Here is a 12,485-nt window from a genome sequence, read left to right as displayed (position 1 = left end):
CAAAAACCCTATGGCACAGATATGTTAAAACTGGTGCACTATGCATTGGTTTTGTTTGCACTTGCTTTGTGCTAGTTGCACCACGTTATTTAACCCCTACGCGCACCAGCACGTACTATTACGTCCTGATGCTTTGGGGGGTGTATGGAGAGAGCTCACAGGCTGAGCTCTCTTCTTACATGGCAGGTGTCAGCTGTATAATATAGCTGGCACCAATCTCGGCAGTTAACCTGTTAAGTGCCACGATCAAACCCGACCGCAGCACCTAACTTATGTCATCTGGAAGATCCTGTAGGGTTAAAGTACCCTAGAGGGTTTGAAGTAAAAGTATAATTCAAATAAATATAAAAAAAATTACACTGTAACAGAGAATAACGCCTAAATGTCCGAATCGCCACTTTTAGCCATTTTCCATCCATGAATATTTGAATAAAAAAGTATTGAACAGTCATATAGGTCCCAAATTGATATAAATGAAAACGTACTCCACATACCACAAAAAATGACACCTTACATAGGTCTGTACACCAAAGTGTGAAAATGTTATTGGCCTTTTGTTTAAAAGATATACATTTTTTTTAAACCTAATAAAACCTACCGTACATACGTGAGTATAAGCCGACCCGAGTATAAGCCGAGGTACATAATTTAAACACAAAAACTGGGAAAACCTATTGAGTCCAGAATGAGCAGAGGGTGGGAAATGCATTGGTCACAGCCTCCCAGTATATTACCAGCCCCTGCCCCCTAGTATATAGCCTACCAGCCCCTACACCAGTGATGGCAAACCTTTTAGAGACCGAGTGCCCAAACTACAACAAAGACCCGCTTATTTATCGCAAAGTGCCATCACAGAAATGTAATTTGTGATTTATACTCCCTTCTCTGTCACAGTTTTCATTGATACCAGCCACCTCAGGCACCAATATAGCAGAAAATAGTCCCAGGTAGAGCTGTCACTTTAATATACCTCTGCACAGCAAGTCCTGGGCTGTCTGGGACTGCAGGAAGATACCTGGAGTCATCTCTGGTGATGGCCTCAGTGCCCACAGAAAGGGCTCCGAGTGCCACCTCTGGCACCAGTGCCATAGGTTAGCCATCACTGCCCTACACTATATAGCCAGTCCCCAAGTATATAGCTGGCCAGCCCCTGCCCCGAGTATGCCAAGTTTTTAATTTAAAAAAAATGAACACTGTACACACCATTCCGACACCCCCATAGGTCCTTTTCTTGCCTCGTATCCTCTGTGTCCTCCAGTCTTCTTTGGATCCTCCTTGGGTCCTTCAGCTCTCTTCGGGTCTTCGCGCTCGGCTGGCACACGCAATGTGTGTTGCTTGTGGCCCCTCTGAGATTGGTGGTTGAGTCAAAGAAAGTGACTGCCCCTGACACAAAGAAGGGCAGAAATAGGTCCTACCTTAATTTTTTTGGCATGGGCAGTCTACACGTTTACGTCATGTACTGCACCATGAATGTGCCCACTAGAAGACTGTGGGGCTGTGAGTTTGTAAGGCTAGGTCACGACCAATGTTTAAGTCAAAGTGGTCGAATAAGGCCTGGCCTGCATGGATGAAATGAATCTTCCTGTAAACTGAAGTCAGTAGTAAGTCTACATACAAATTGTTCCTTCAATTTCTTAAATATTCCACACAGGGCTTTTTCCCTACAGTAAAGTAACTGAACACAGATGCTGTGTGTAGGAAATGGCAAGTGACAAGTTATTGAGCGAGCCATTGGAAATCAATCCCAGCTAAATGTGCATCTTAACTATAAGTGAAGAGTTGAAAACAATCCTGTTTTTATAGCTGGGGAGATAAATACTCTGTTTTTATTAGGAAAAAATTGCTTTGGATGAAATAAGTCATTTGATTAACAAGTCAAAGCATGTGGGATATTGACTTCTGGGTGCAAGTTTGCAAGGGCAGCAGCCTAGACAGATTGCACCTCAGAATGAACAATTGTCTATGGTATTGGAGTGGAGAGGCCGTTGTGAGGTGCCAGATTTACGAGGGGCCCCTGCCCTGTCTCTGCACTGGTTAGGTTTATTAAAATGAAATATTGTTCTGTGGCAGTGCTCAGTGTTCTGCAGAGAAATAAGATTTTGGCCTTTAACCTCTGCAACCTTTTGTAGAAAATTAGCTCTATATCATAATTCACACCACGGGAACAGGGAAGTTAATGATATAAAGATCTTGTCAGTCATGTTCTATATATTTAGAGGTGTGTATTCACATTGTAATATATATATGCAGTATATATACACACACATGCACATGCATAGGGTGCAATAAGTATTGAACACTTCGCCAAAGTATGTATGTTTCTGGCTTGCTTTTTTTAACCCAAGCAATCAGTGGCATAACAAGACTGTAATAGGCACCAATGCAAACTTTATGTCGGGACCCCATGTACCAAAACACCTGCCGATGTCCACATCCTGCACATTTGGGGGAATTTTTTGTGCACCAACGTATGATAAAGACCACATGCCCTGTCCCAGTGGATACAGTTTCTTCCCCTCTCAGAGTAATGAAAAGCTGCAGGAGTCAGAAGTATTGTCTGAGACAAACGTTTTTACGGTTCAGTTCACCTCCATGGTAGAATTCATGATATGTGGACACACAGACACCTGGGCTGGAGCACCAGCAACGAAGGAAGGCAACGAAAAAGGCAAAGTTTGTCCAACTTCCAACAGCATGCAAAAATTATCTAAAAATCCACTTTATTAGAAAAATTAATAATATAAAAACATACTAGACGTTCATGGTGACAAGAAACTGACCTGTTTTGAACCATTAGGTTCTTAGTCGTAGCCTGGTATGCAGGATATAGAACAGACTATTTAAGCACAGGAGAGATAATCATGTGATGCAGCAAGACAGACTTTCGGCATGGCACAAAATGAAAAAATAAAACTGAAGAAAAAATAAACTTAATAAAGAAACATTAGATCTGTTTTATAATTTAAACCATGGGAGAACCTGGTATGGAGAGTTAAAATCCAGTAAGCTTCAGGTAAACGGAGTAACCTAGTCCAATCGCCTCCTCTATGGGGGAATGCGCAAACTGAGTATTATCCAATTACCGGATGTGTTTACCGTATATACCGGCGTATAAGACGACTTTTGAAGACAGAAAAATCTTCTGTCTAGTCTGGGGTCGTCTTATACGCCGGTAATCCCGACCGCCCGCCGTGTATTCACGGCGGCGGTCGGGTCCCGGTGCATGGAGAGGGCTCACGGGCTGAGCCCTCTCCATAGCCGGTAAGTCTTTGCTGTGTTTTCACAGCGATAGCGGCGCATACTCACCCTCGATGTCTACTCACCCTCGATTCTGGCCCCGATGCCTGCGCGGCTCGTCTTCAGTCTTCCGCGCCGTCTTCTTTCTTCAGCAGCGGCGCGTCATACTAGGCGCCTGCCGGGGAAGATCAATGGCGGCGCCCAGCAGAAGAAAGAAGACGGCGCGGACATCGGGGGAGCAGCGCAGCACATCGGGGCCACCGGAGGGTGAGTATATAAGTTTATTTTTTTTTTTATGCTGGGCTGGGTTGTGCTGTATACCACTGGGGGCTGTGCTGTATACCACTGGGGGCTGTGCTGTATACTACTGGGGGCAGTGCTGTATACTACTGGGGGCTGTGCTGTAATGGTAATGTTGTTGTTGTATGCCTTATGTTTATGAGCGACCAGTTTTCCTGCTGTATACCTGCATGTCATAAGAATTTAAATTAAAAAAAGGACCATGTTAAATTCAAATCTGTTTTTTTTTTATTTGTACCGGTGTTTTGTATGCGTTGGAAAAGGGGTAGTCTTATACGGCGAATATATCTTAAACTCTATATTTTAAACAGGAAAGTAGGGGGGGTCGTCTTATACACCAGGTCGTCTTATACGCCGGAATATACGGTAGTTTTAATTGGCAGTAGATAATAAACCCCCTAATGATGACAACACTGGGAGAGTCTATATGAGTTAGTGACGAGTTAGCCCTCAGCAGGGCCGGCATTAAGGGGTGGTAAACTGGGTAATTGTGTTTCTAGATGTCGGGGAACTGGAGATATTCATGTGTAGGCCTCATGCACACGACCGTATGATCTTTTCTGTTCTGTATTCTGGCTGTAAATACAGGAAGTATTGCAACAGTATGGCAACATATTGCACTGTATCCGTATCTGTATAAAATACGGTGGAGTGGCAGATGATGGATGGCTGACTATTGGCTGGTTGACAGAATGCCCCTCCCACTTGTTATAGATACTGCACGTATCTACAGCAGCATACAGTGCACAGCTGTATGCAGCACATATTTAGCTCGTATTTTATATGTTCCCATTGACTTTTATAGGCCGTACAGGAACGGAAATACGGTGTAAAATAGGACATGCTCTATATATTTATATGGCTTGCTTATGGTACAGTGCGGTGGACAATACAGCCATGTATATGGATGGACGTATTGCCCATTGGAATGCATGGGGCCATATTCCGGCCGTATATACATGCGTTTTTAAACGGTCGTGTGCATGGGGTCTAAAAGCGAGAATTAGACTCACAAGTAATTTGTTTTTAGTCCACCATGACTGTCCACCTGGAGGATTACTCCTTGACCTCTACAGAGACAGGAAGAAGAGAGGTTAAATGTCCCTCCCCCTGCATCCCTCTCCAGTGTCTACCAAATAACTACATCAAGAACGGATGCAAGAGGTTTATTAGTATGTTACTTCACACACAACAAACCATACAGTAATGATTTTGAGGGTTGGTAAAAATTCCAGGCCCTCATGGTGGACTAAATGGAAAACGAATTACCGGTGAGTCTAATTCTCGCTTTCCATGAGTTCCCCCATGACGGGCAACCTGGAGATGTACCAGATGATTAAGGAATTTTTTAGGGAGGGACTACTGCTTGTAGAATTTTTCTACCAAATGATAAGTCTCTAGTAGAGTGCATGTCCAATCTATAGTGTTTGGCAAAAGTTCCAGTACTGGACCAGGTTGCAGATTTGTTCCAAAGATGCTCCAGCTCTTTACGCCCAAGAGGTGGCTACTGCCCTGTGGGCTTTGAGATTTGTAGGTGCTTCTAGGCCCTGAAGGATGTAGCACTCCTGAATAGTCTGTTTAATCCAACTTGCAATGGTGATTTCTGATGCCTTCTCTATTGATGCCTTCCTCTATTTTTTCCCTATTTGTTACCTCCAGATAGTGCAGGACTATTCTCCTCATGTCTAGTGTATGCCAGTTGGCTTCCCCTGGTGTTTTTTGATTCTGGCAAAAAGAGGGGAGAATAATTTCCTGACTACAGTGAAAGTCTGTTGTTACTTTGGGAAGAAAGCTGGGATCAAGCATCAGAGAGATCCTGTCCTCAGAGATTTTTTAGATAAGGCTCATTTATAGATAGTGCTTGAATTTCACCTAGTCTCCTAGCTGTTGTAATGGCTACAAGGAAGGCAGTTTTTAATGTAATACTCCTAACACTTGACCTTTCTAAGGGCTCAAAGGGCTCTTGCACAAGACTGTTCAGGACTATCGATAATTCCCAAGGTGGTGATTTATGGGAATGTTAGGTCTAAGTGTGGCAAATGCTTTTAAGAATCGTTTTACCCACCTATGTGCCAAAGAGACGTCAAAATAGACACTGAGCGCTGAGACCTGGAACTTTAGGCCTTTGGACAGACCTGCTTGCAGGAATTCCAGGATCTGCTGTATGTTGGGCAAAGATAAGTTAGGAATTTTGGGATGGCAAAAGGAAGAAAATCTTTTACAGATTTTTAAGTAGATGGCTGATGTGTCCGGTTTCCTACTTGCCTGTAGTGTGGAGATGACTTTATCTGATAGACCTTTGGCTCTTAACATCTTCTTCTCAGGATCCATGCCGACAGTTGGAATAATTCTAGGTTGTGGTGGCAGACTGCTCCTTGATATAAAAGATCCTTCCTCTGAGGTAGAAGGATTGGGTCTTCCAAAGACATGTTCTTTAATGCTGGAAACCAGCTTTTCTTTGGCCAGAGGGGCACTATTAAGATGACCTTGAGATTTTCTTGCCTTATCTTCTGTACTGTCCTTTATATTAACGGAAAAGGAGGGAATTCATAGGCCAGTTTAACCTGCCAGCTGTGGCTGAAGGCGTCTAACAGGTAGTCCGGACTGTTCTTTTGAAGAGAAAAGTAATGGTCTACGTTCTTGTTCTCTTTGGTGGCTAATAAGTCTATTAGAGGGGTTCCCCATCTTTTTGTTAGTAGGGTGAACACTTCCTCGTTTATACACCATTTGTGGGGATCCAGAGTATGTCTGCTTAGGAAGTCCGCTTCTTTATTCTCTGATCCTATTAGATGGACAGCTGTCAGGGAGAGAACGTTTTCTTCTGCCCACAAGAAGATCTTCTTTGACAGATTGAAAAGAAGCAGGGATCGAGTGTCTCATTGGCATCTGAGGGAGGCTACTGTAGTTGTGTTGTCCAACAAAATCTTAAGGTTTTTCCCCCGTAGTTGTTCTGAGCAGGTTTTTAGGGTTTCCCAAACCGCCTTTAACTCCTTGTAATTCAAAGACCTTCTTTCTTCTGCTTGGGACCATTGATCTTGGACCAGTGTCCTTGGCAGTTTTGCACCACAACCTGTCTTGCTTGCATCCGTCAGGATAGTTGTTACCGGCCAGTTTTTCAATTTTAGGCCTCTGGTTAAATTCTCTGTTATGTACCACCGGTTCAGGGAATTCTTTACGTAGAGGGGGATCTTTATTTTCCTCTCTAGTTGCTTTAAATCTCTGTCCCAGGACATAAGGATCCAGTTTTGAAGGTCTCTGGTGTGATTTTGAGACCAAGGGACACATGTTATACAGGCTCTGAGAAGTCCCAGGAGTTTCATTGCTTCCCTGACTGAAAATAATATTGTCTTTTCTGGAAGGATGTTACCTGAGATATTGGGTTTAGAGCTTTTTCTTCTGGTAGGATAGAAGATTTATGTAGAGAGTCCAGAAGGATTCCCAGGAATTTTAGCCTGGGGTTGAAGGTTTGACTTTTCGTGATTTATGATCCAACCCAGTTTTTCTAGGACTGCTATGGTTGTGTTTCTTTGTGAGATCAGTTCTTCCTTTGAGGTGGATACCATCCAGGAGATCATAGAAGGAGATCATCCAGGTAAGGAATTAATAGAATGTTCCTTAGCCTTAGAATGACTACCACTTCTGCCATTCTTTTGGTAAAGACCCTGGGTGCTGAGGAGTTCCCGAACGGTAGAGCTCTGAACTGATAGCCTGTAGCTGTAGCTGAACTGATAGCCTGTAGCCTTCTTGCACTACTCCTAGGATCCATACATTCTTTATCTCTTGGTTCCATTGAGGGGAGAAAAGAGCTAGTCATCCCCCCCACCCTGGCGTCATTGTTTTTTCATAGGATTGGGTTGGCTACTATGGGAGGTACTATATCCTCTACCCCCTTCGGTGTAGCTCCATCGCCCTTGTTTTCCTTGACCATGGTGTGAGTAGAGACCATGGTGGCCCAGTAGAGACCGTGGTAGCAGTGATACGTGATGCGGTCCAAGACAGTGACACCACAGTTTTAGTCCAAAACAGGTCTCGTCTGCATTTATTCCAGGAGCAGGTACAAAATAAAACAGCCTTCACCTTCAGGCATCAAACAAACAAAATTCTACCCATCGGGGTGCTAACTAAACAGAGTTCCTCTCACCACTAGTACATAAAAGATGTCACTGCTCCAGGCACATAGGTCAGGGCTGTGTGCTCTCCAGCCTCCTTTCAGAGAGACCAAGCTCTCAGCTCTGCTCGGCAGCTTTATGCAGCCTGATTAGGCTGCTCCCACCACATGTGTTTAAGGTGCTGGACAACACAAACTCAGCACTAAGGCCTTGCATAGTATGAAAACCTAGGGGAAACATATCGCCCATCCACAGTTAACCCCTTCAGTGTCTCACAATGGTAAGATGGATATTTCTCCCGGGAGTCACGAAAGGAAGGCTTCCTTTGAGATTTTGGCTCTGGAAATCCTCTCCTTTTGTTGGCTGCCTTCTCTAAGATAGCGTCCAATTCTGGGTCGAATATGAATTCGCCCGTTAAGGGTATGCCACATAGATAAGACTTTGATCTGAAGTCCCCTGACCACTGTTTCAGCCAAAGTGCCCTATGGGCTACATTGGAAAGCTCCTTCTTTGGCCGAAAACCTGACACTTTCACCCGATTCATCTGCGATGAATGTGGTGGCTGATTTCAATAGGGGAAGGCACTCTAGAAGTTTTTCCTTTTTGAAGCTCCACTGATGATCTGATTTTCAAGACCATTTAGCCAACATGTCATGGTCCTAGCAATCGAGGTAGTTGGGACATTGGCTTTCAAGTTTAGCATTGCTGATTCCCATGGTTTTTTCAAAATGCTATCCGATTTCCAGTCCTTAGGATCTCTAAGTTGGGTTGTGTCTTCAAAAGGTTGGTCGGTTTTCTTGACCACTTTTGTGACTTGGACGTCAACTTTCGGGATTGAATTCCCTGGCTTTGATTTTTCCCTCATCAAATATAAGTCTATTTTGGAATTCCTTGGCTACTGAAATCATCTTTTCCGGCTCTTCCCATTCTTGCTTAATAAGGTCCTTCAGCACATTATTTACCGGAATGTGTCGTGTGACACAATTATTCAGATAAACAATCCTGCGCTAGTTCTGGTAAAAGGAAAGACCTCTAGCAGACGCTACCCGGCTTTTTTAAACTTACAGCTCCTCATTCCTGACTCCCGAACGCCAATAGATGCGGCCGACGTCACTTCCGGTGTGCTGTGCCAAACCGGAAGTTGTCATCGCAGCCCATGGAATGCATAGTGCGCCACCATAGATCGAGGAGGATCGTGGGATCCGTGCCATACACCCCTCCTTCGCTTTGCTAATGGCCAGGAAGGAACCAAATCGAGGCCTGGAGAGGAGAGGATCTAAGCACCAGGTACCGTGCCTCCATGGCGACCCCTCCACTCCCCACCCCCGAAGGAGATGAGAAGGGAGAGAATCCTCCATCCTCTAGGTGGGCCGTCATGCAGGACGTCATGGAAAGTGAGAATTTAGGCTGCGTGTTATACTTAAAAATCACTCCTGATGGCACTTTAACATTTAATATCTCCCTTTTCCTGACACCTAGTAACACAGATTGAGAGTGATATATAAAAGATGAAACTCTCCTCTTTCATAGGAAAAAAATTGAGATTATAGGTGTCACAGAGCCAAACATATATCCCTCTGAATTCTACCCCCTTCCAGATTCTTAGAAGGCAGGCTACAGGGAGCATTTGCAGAATACTGCACACGGGAGCTGCTGAACCTCACAGATAATGGAAATATTGATTTTATATGTTACTAAATGTTGATAATATCAACTACTGTTCATGTTGTAACCCTCTTCTATCCAGAACAATCGAAGAACACACTTGCTCTCTGATTGCCTTAAATTTCGTGTTTGCTTCTTTTTTTTTTTTTTTGCAAACATTGAGCGATACGATGTACATAATGTGGCCATATTTACACTAGGACCCAGAACATATCCATAAAGTTATAAAGTTATATGTAACACCAAAAACACACACATGTTCCGGAATAAAGTTTTTTTATTTCACACCATCCTCCATTATTTATACCTATGTTATGACGTTCTCACCCAAATTATATACAAGTATTCTGGATTTGTACATATTTTAGAGGAAATTTTTGCATTGAATTACTCTTTGCTGCAAAGTTGCATAAAGGTGGTAGTGTGGATGTATTCAAAGTTATTCTTGGTGATTTCGGGAAAAAAAATGGATTTTGACAGAATAGGAGTATTTTATTTTGTGTGTAATATATTTTTAAACAGATTTGTGGATTGCAGCCAAATATTGCATGTTTTGTTTTAGCATTTTTGGTAGTGTAAGTTCTTGATGTTGTGTATTGTGGTATATACACTCACCGGCCACTTTATTAGGTACACCATGCTAGTAACGGGTTGCACCCCCTTTTGCCTTCAGAACTGCCTCAATTCTTCGTGGCATAGATTCAACAAGGTGCTGGAAGCATTCCTCAGAGATTTTGGTCCATATTGACATGATGGCATCACACAGTTGCCGCAGATTTGTCGGCTGCACATCCATGATGCGAATCTCCCGTTCCACCACATCCCACCACAAACCAGTCTGAGTTCATTCCAGCTTTATTACATGGCGCATTATCCTGCTGAAAGTAGCCATCAGATGTTGGGTACATTGTGGTCATAAAGGGATGGACAAGGTCAGCAACAATACTCAGGTAGGCTGTGGCATTGGAACGATGCTCAATTGGTACCAAGGGGCCCAAAGAGTGCCAAGAAAATATTCCTCACACCATGACACCACCACCACCAGCCTGAACCGTTGATGGAAGGCAGGATGGATCCATGCTTTCATGTTGTTGACGCCAAATTCTGACCCTACCATCCGAATGTCGCAGCAGAAATCGAGACTCATCAGACCAGGCAACGTTTTTCCAATATTCTACTGTCCATTTTCGATGAGCTTGTGCAAATTGTAGCCTCAGTTTCCTGTTCTTAGCTGAAAGGAGTGGCACCCGGTGTGGTCTTCTGCTGCTGTAGCCCATCTGCCTCAAAGTTCGACGTACTGTGCGTTCAGAGATGCTCTTCTGCCTACCTTGGTTGTAACAGGTGGCGATTTGGGTCACTGTTGCCTTACTATAAGCTCCGACCAGTCTGCCCATTCTCCTCTGACCTCTGGCATCAACAAGGCATTTCCGCCCACAGAACTGCCGCTCAATGGATGTTTTTCTTTTTTCGGACCATTCTCTGTAAACCCTAGAGATGGTTGTGCGTGAAAATCCCAGTAGATCAGCAGTTTCTGAAATACTCAGACCTGCCCTTCTGGCCACAACAACCATGCCACGTTCAAAGGCACTCAAATCACCTTTCTTCCCTATACTGATGCTCGGTTTGAACTGCAGGAGATTGTCTTGACCATGTCTACATGCCTAAATGCACTGAGTTGCCGCCATGTGATTGGCTGATTAGAAATTAAGTGTTAACGAGGAGTTGGACAGGTGTACCTAATAAAGTGGCCGGTGAGTGTATAAATCTGCTCAATTTGTGTTATTATTTTTAAATCCCTATTTGTGCGTAAACCTCAGCTTTGGTGTGAGTTTTATATGAAAACGTATGTTTTCAGGGCATTTTGAATGAACTAGCGCTCCCTCCTTCCTGGTCTCCAAAAATCAAATACTTGACTACCACCGCTTGAAATTCCAGGAAAGTTCCCCTCTGGCCTGCACATCGATGTAACATGTAAGCATTATACATTTCCATCTGCATGATGTGCACAGCCTTCTTCTTGTACAACACCCTGGATTTCCATATGGCGTTGTAAGTCTGAAGCACCTGGTCTGACAAGTCAATCCCTCCCATGAACACATTGTAATCCAAAATGCAGTCAAGTTTTGGGGTTTCTGTACTAGTACTTTGTACTCTGTACTTTCTATGTACAATGCCACATTCAGTTGTCTACCATGATGCACTATCACACAGCTTATACACCTTCCCTCCATAACCTGGCCTCTTATTTGGCAGGTAATGGTGGAAATGAAGTCTTTCTTTGAAATGTACCAGGGACTCGTCAATAGATATGTGCTTTTCGGGGGGATATACTATATAAATTTGGCACTCAAATGCTCTATGATGGGCCTGGGCGATCACCATGAGGTAACTCTACAGCAAGGTGTGGGAACTACCTGCGCATTCTATGAGTTACGTCAAGGTGCGGGAAGGGATTAAAGGCTCTGTGGATATAACCAAAACTCAAAACTCACATCAAATATTTTAGACTCCACGTTAAAGCCATGGCTTGTAGTCATTGATCCTTGGAATAGGATGGAAGACTTTACAACAAGATCCTTTTCAAGTGTTGCATAAAACCTATTCTCTTGTACCCATTGGTGGATACTATGAACATACTACTGAAGGGACTAGGGCAAGGGTAGGGAACCTATGGCTGGGGAGCCAAATGTGGCTCTTTTGATGGCTGCATTTGGCTCACAGACAAATCATTGATTAATAGTGATCGGCGTTACCCATCTACTGAGGGGCATGTGCCGTGGTTACCAATATACTGGGGGGCATGTGCTGTGGCTACCTATCTGCTTGGGGGCATGTGCTGGAGCTACCTGTCTATTTGGGTGCATGTGCTGGGGCTACATATGTACTGGGGGACATGTGCTGGGGTTACCTATTTATTGAGGGCATGTACTGGGGCTACCTATCTCCTGGGGGGCATGTACTAGGGCTACTTGTCTATTTGGGTGCATATGGTGGGGCTACATATGTTCTGGGGGGCATGTGCAGTGGCTACCTATCTACTGGGGAACGTGCTGTGGCTACCTATTTACCGGGGGCATGCACTGGGGCTACCTATCTACTGTAGGCGCAAGTACTGGGGCTTCCTATCTACTGCGGGGCATGTACTGGGGCTACCTGTCTATTTGGGTGCATATG

The sequence above is a fragment of the Engystomops pustulosus genome, chromosome 7 (genome assembly GCF_040894005.1).
Source record: "Engystomops pustulosus chromosome 7, aEngPut4.maternal, whole genome shotgun sequence".
In the NCBI taxonomy this organism is placed as follows: Eukaryota; Metazoa; Chordata; class Amphibia; order Anura; family Leptodactylidae; genus Engystomops; species Engystomops pustulosus.
This window is presented reverse-complemented; position numbering follows the sequence as displayed.